This window comes from Lipotes vexillifer, unplaced genomic scaffold (genome assembly GCF_000442215.2).
Source record: "Lipotes vexillifer unplaced genomic scaffold, Lipotes_vexillifer_v1.1 scaffold784, whole genome shotgun sequence".
NCBI lineage: Eukaryota > Metazoa > Chordata > Mammalia > Artiodactyla > Lipotidae > Lipotes > Lipotes vexillifer.
Window position 1 is genome coordinate 848,947 of NW_006774772.1, and position 6,054 is coordinate 855,000.

General features: G+C 49.1%; 1 protein-coding gene and 1 pseudogene across 1 annotated transcript in view; one reads left to right on the forward strand and one right to left on the reverse strand.

The window, feature by feature from the left end:
- Window positions 1-6,054, reverse strand: part of IL1RAPL1 (interleukin 1 receptor accessory protein like 1) — a 671,741-nt gene that overhangs the window by 604,566 nt on the left and 61,121 nt on the right. The window lies entirely within an intron of this gene.
- LOC103069345 (transcription factor SPT20 homolog pseudogene) lies at window positions 1,457-4,972 on the forward strand (annotated as a pseudogene).

Sequence of the window (6,054 nt, forward strand, 5' to 3'; positions counted from 1 at the left end):
AAAAAAAAAAAAAAAAAAGGAAATTTAATCCTATAACCATATCTGACTTTGACCAACTACTTAAATGAGCTTACAAGTGGATTGTTCTCCAGATCCTCCAGTTAAGAAGCCTAGCCCAGGCAAATTTGATTTTGGACTTCTGAGACCCTAAACTGACACTGCTCTGTGTTCTGACTTGCAGAACTATGAGGGGAAAACCAAACAAAAAAAGACAGGTGTTGTTTTAAGCCACCAAGTTCGTGGTAACTTGTTATAGCAGCAATACAAAACTAATACAGTTCCGGAGGGAGAAGAGGTTTACCCACAATTAACATAAGATCATAAAGGATAGAATAGAAAAAAGACACGAAAATAAATACAAAAAGCTTTAGAAAGAATATGATAGAAAAGGCAAGAAGAGGGCTTCCCTGGTGGCGCAGTGGTTGAGGGTCCGCCTGCCGATGCAGGGGACACGGGTTCGTGCCCCGGTCCGGGAAGATCCCACATGCTGCGGAGCGGCTGCGCCCGTGAGCCATGGCCGCTGAGCCTGCGCGTCCGGAGCCTGGGCTCCGCAACGGGAGAGGCTACAACAGGGAGAGGGCCCCGTACCGCCCAAAAAAAAAAAAAAAAAAAAAAAAAAAAAAAAAAAAAAAAAAAAAAAAAAAAAAAAAAAAAAAAAAAAAAAAAAAAAAAAAAAAAAAAAAAAAAAAAAAAAAAAAAAAAAAAAAAAAAAAAAAAAAAAAAAAAAAAAAAAAAAAAAAAAAAAAAAAAAAAAAAAAAAAAGGCAGGAAGAGATTATCCGACATACTTATAAGTGAAATCCTTGAAGGGAAAAAAGCAAATCAAAGAAACAGAAGAAACATTTTCAGACAATGATTCAAGAAAACTTTGCTGAAATAAAAGTTCTGAATTTACATGTTAAAAAAGTAATAACACTGCCTCGATTCCTAAAAAACATTTTTTGCGTTTACCTTGCACAACTGCACAGACTGGATATGGACGCCTGGCCCGACTCTCCAGTAGGAAGTACAGGTAGGAGAACACGAAATGCAGGCCAAAGACAGCCCACTGCGCAGGCACGCACAGCACGCAGATGCACGCACAGCACGCAGATGCACGCACAGCACGCAGACGCACGCACAGCACGCAGATGCACGCAGGCGCACGGAAGCCCGTCGAGCCCCCACGTCGACTTCCGGCTTAGTCAGGATCAAGGACGCAAGGCGAGGCCAGACCTATCTCAGAGGCTGCCGCCCCAACAGATACAGGTATTTTCAGAAACTCACAAGAATTTTGTGTAGCACTTCCTTGGAGGCGGGTTTCTTGGTGTCCGTACTGAAGTTAGGCTGGTAGTTCCACTGTGGAGTTGGGGCAGCTTGCAGAACTACACATCCATATGAAAGACGCGATTTTCACCCGCTTCGTCAATAACGCTTAACGTTTTCTCTTCTTTTAGGGGCCCCTATTTTGTACCAAAATGCAAGAGTCTCTAGAAAGAGCTTTGGATCGTGTGGAGTATGTCATTGCAAGTGCACAACAGAGACCTCCAAAAAGGCAATACTCATCTAATGGGGAAAAGTCTCTGTATGAAAAACTTTATGACATTTATGTTGAAGAATGTGAAAATGAGCCTGGGGTTACGGAGGAATTAAGAAGCAATGTGAACCTGTTAGAGAAGCTTCTTAGGAGAGAGTCGTTGCCGTGTTTGGTGGTCAGCCTGTACCCAGGAAAGGAGGGCTATTCGCTGATGCTCAAGGGGGAAAATGGATCATCTGCAGAGACTATTCGACTGCCCTATGAGGAAGGGGAATTGCTCGAATACTTGGATGCAGAAGAATTACCTCCTGTTTTGCTGGATTTCCTGGAAAAGTCTCAGGTTAACGTTTTTCACTGTGGGTGTGTCATAGCAGAAATACGGGACTACAGGCAGTCCAGTGACAGGGAACCTCCCCATTACCAGAGCAGGCATATTCTCTTACGTCCCACAATGCAGACTTTAGCCTGCGATGTAGAGGCCATAGCCAGTGATAATCAGAATTGGACCCAGGAGGACAAACTTTTGCTTGAGAGCCAACTGATCTTAGCTACAGCTGAACCACTGTGTCTAGACCCTTCTATATCAGTAGTCTGCACTGAAAACAGACTGCTCTATAACAAACAAAAGCTGAACACTCATCCCATGAAAAGGAGCTTCAAGAGGTACTCTACGGCCTCTCTGAATCGGCAGCAGGAGCTGTCTCGTCCACCTCCTCCTGAGCTAAGAGCCCTGACTTCCTGCAAAAGAATAAGAGGAAGTAAAACAGGTGGGAATTATGGCCTCAAAACTTTTAAAGCAGGAAGTTGTGTAGATATGTGGAAACAGACACCCTGTGACTTGGCTGTACCTTCTGAAGTGGACATGGAGAAATATGCTAAAGGGAAGAAATCTGTCAAATATGATGACTCACAATCAACAGTCTGGCCAACCCATGAGGTACAAGATGGTTCTGTATTTGGGTGTGAAGACGGCAGTCAGTCCCAGACAACAAAGCTGACCTTGCAGTCGCTTAATGATCCACTTATCTCCGGAAAAAGAAGCTCCCATAAAAAAGTCAGACGTGAGAGACAGCTGTCTCCCCCGCAATCCTCCACAGATGACCATTCCTATAGTTTCAAGCCAGGGCCAAAGACTGATGTGGGGAGGGTGGTCAGTCAGTCCAAGGAATTGGTCCAAAAGAGCGCCCAGTGTCCAGTGCAGGTATCACACAGCTCCAGTGACTCAGCTGGTCTCAGGCAACCTTCTCCAGGGAAAGAACCAGAACAGCCTAAGACTGGGTCAGTTCAGTCTTCAGTGCCAGACAAGGGAGCCAAACATCCACCTCCACCCATCACACTTCCCTTGAACTCAGGAAGGAGCTCCAGTGGTGACAGTTTCACTTCACAGCAGGCAAGCAGCTCTCATAAATCTCCATCTCCTGCCCCTGCTCCTAAGCCACCAAGTCCTTCCCAGAAATTCTCTGCGGAGGTGAATCGAGTTAGCTTGCTTCCTGCCACGGCCCCGTCCACTGCAGGCTCATCACAAAGGACCCAAGTTTTGGCCATATCATCTGGCCTGAATATCATCAGAGTGGTGTACGCCGGTCAAGGATGCCAGGCCTCGGGGAGAGGCTCCAGGCCCACGCAGGACTCTACCACCAGGGCCACAGCTCCTGCAGGAATCATGTTCCATCAACTGCCCACGTGGATCAAGCCTGGCCCCCTGCCCACAGGGATCAGACCTGGCCACCTGTCTACAGGGAGCAAGCCCAGCCCCTTGCCTGGAGGAATCGAGCTTGACCACCAACCAACAGGGATCAAGCCTGGCCCCCTACCCACAGGGATCAGACCTGGCCACCTGTCTACAGGGATCAAGCCTAGCCCCCTGCCTGGAGGAATCACTCTTGGCCACCAACCAACAGGGATCAAGCCTGGCCCCCTACCCACAGGGATCAGACCTGGCCACCTGTCTACAAGGAGCAAGCCCGGCCTCCTGCCTGGAGGAATCACTCTTGGCCACCAACCAACAGGGATCAAGCCTGGCCCCCTACCCACAGGGATCAGACCTGGCCACCTGTATACAGGGATCAAGCCTAGCCCCCTGCCTGGAGGAATCACTCTTGGCCACCAACCAACAGGGACCAAGCCTGACCCCCTGCCCACAGGGATCAGACCTGGCCACCTGTCTACAGGGAGCAAGCCCGGCCTCCTGCCTGGAGGAATCACTCTTGGCCACCAACCAACAGGAATCAAGCCTGACCCCCTGCCCACAGGGATCAGACCTGGCCACCTGTCTACAGGGAGCAAGCCCGGCCTCCTGCCTGGAGGAATCACTCTTGGCCACCAACCAACAGGGATCAAGCCTGACCCCCTGCCCACAGGGATCAGACCTGGCCACCTGTCTACAGGGAGCAAGCCCGGCCCCTTGCCTGGAGGAATCACTCTTGGCCACCAACCAACAGGGATCAAGCCTGGCCCCCTACCCACAGGGATCAGACCTGGCCACCTGTCTACAGGGAGCAAGCCCAGCCCCTTGCCTGGAGGAATCACTCTTGGCCACCAACCAACAGGGATCAAGCCTGGCCCCCTACCCACAGGGATCAGACCTGGCCACCTGTCTACAGGGATCAAGCCCGGCCCCCTGCCTGGAGGAATCACTCTTGGCCACCAACCAACAGGGATCAAGCCTGGCTCCCTGCCCACAGGGATCAGACCTGGCCATCTGTCTACAGAAAGCAAGCACAGCCCCTTGCCCAGAGGAATCAGGCTTGACCACCAACCAATAGGGATCAAGCCCGGCCCCCTGTCTACAGGGATCAAGCCTAGCCCCCTGCTTGGAGGAATCACTCTTGGCCACCAACCAACAAGGATCAAGACTGGTCAGCAGCCTGCAGGTGCTCAGCCACCAAATGTGCTGCCTGCTACACCACCAGCTCCTTCTCAAGGATGTGTTCAATTTATTGTTAAAAGTGCTCCCAGTCTCAGGCCCTTAGCTCTACTCCAGCTTCCACCAAACTTATTCATTTTGAACACCCAGCAGCAGTGCTTCTACCACCTGATTCCACAGCAACAACTTCAACAACCCGCAACTTCACATCCTCAGCAGCCAGTGCCACAGGCTCCTGCACAAGGTTCGGTCAGTCAGAGAACGGACTTACCTGCTCAGCAAGCGATGGCCATTAACCTCAATGAAGTGGAGGGTTTTCTGCAGCCCCAGGTAGATGTGTTGTCTCAGCTGGGTTCTGCCCAGAGCCACCCAGGGCCAAACCTCCCTCAGCAGGGATCTCAGCCCTCCTCTGCGTTGCAGCTGCAGCTGCAGCCACAGCCTCAGCCAATACAGTTCAGAATCTTGCAGCCCTTAGTGGCTGTGACAAGAGTAACAGCCCAGACAGCTCAGCCCCCTCCACCTAGTGAGCATACAACAAGCCAGTCAGAAGGTAAAAAGAAGAGAAGCACAACAACCCCTCCAAATCCCTGAGTCTTGCATTACTTTTTAATCTTTTTTAAAACAACACAAGAGTATTGGATCAAAGGGTTTCTAAGTTTTCACTCCATTTTGGTGTTTAATGTCTCAGTATTTTACATTGGCAGGTGTACAAATTATACAAAAGCACAACTCTATGCGTTTTTTTAAAAAAAAAAACGGAAATGATTTACTGAAAAACAAAAAATGGGCTATGGTGCTAACCACCATGTCAGAATCCCATCTCTGCAATTTACTGACCTCAAGCCTATTGCGTGAGTTCTCTGAATCTCCATTTCCTTGTTTATAAACATGTAAATAGTTATATCTACTTCTTAAGTTTATTGTCAGGGTTAATGTAAGATATATTAAATATTGAAATTCAAGTTAACTTTAAGTTAAATTAATAAAATCTTAAATATTTTAAAGAAATAAGCATAAGTACTTAAGCTGAAAATAAACTATAGTAATAATATTAGTGCAAATGATAGTTTTGTTACATTATATAAAAGTCAGCTTTATGATCAATGGCAAATATGCCATAGAAGTTTAATTCCTCAGAAAAAACCCCACACACCAGACTTAAAAATAAGCAAAAATAGGGGCTTCCCTGGTGGCGCAGTGGTTGAGAATCTGCCTGCCAATGAAGGGGACACGGGTTCGAGCCCTGGTCTGGGAAGATCCCACATGCCACGGGGCAACTGGGCCCGTGAGCCACAACTACTGAGCCTGCGCGTCTGGAGCCTGTGCTCCACAACAAGAGAGGCCGCAACAGTGAGAGGCCCACGCACCACGATGAAGAGTGGCCCCCGCTCGCCGCAACTAGAGAAGGCCCTCGCACAGAAATGAAGACTCAACACAACCAAAATTAAATAAATAAAAATAAATAAATTTTAAAAAAATAAGCGGGGCTTCCCTGGTGGCGCACTGGTTGGGAGTCCGCCTGCCGATGCAGGGGACGCGGGTTCGTGCCCCGGTCTGGGAGGATCCCACATGCCGCGGAGCGGCTGGCTCGTGAGCCATGGCCGCTGAGCCTGCGTGTCCGGAGCCTGTGCTCCAGAACGGGAGAGGCCACAACAGTGAGAGGCCCACATACC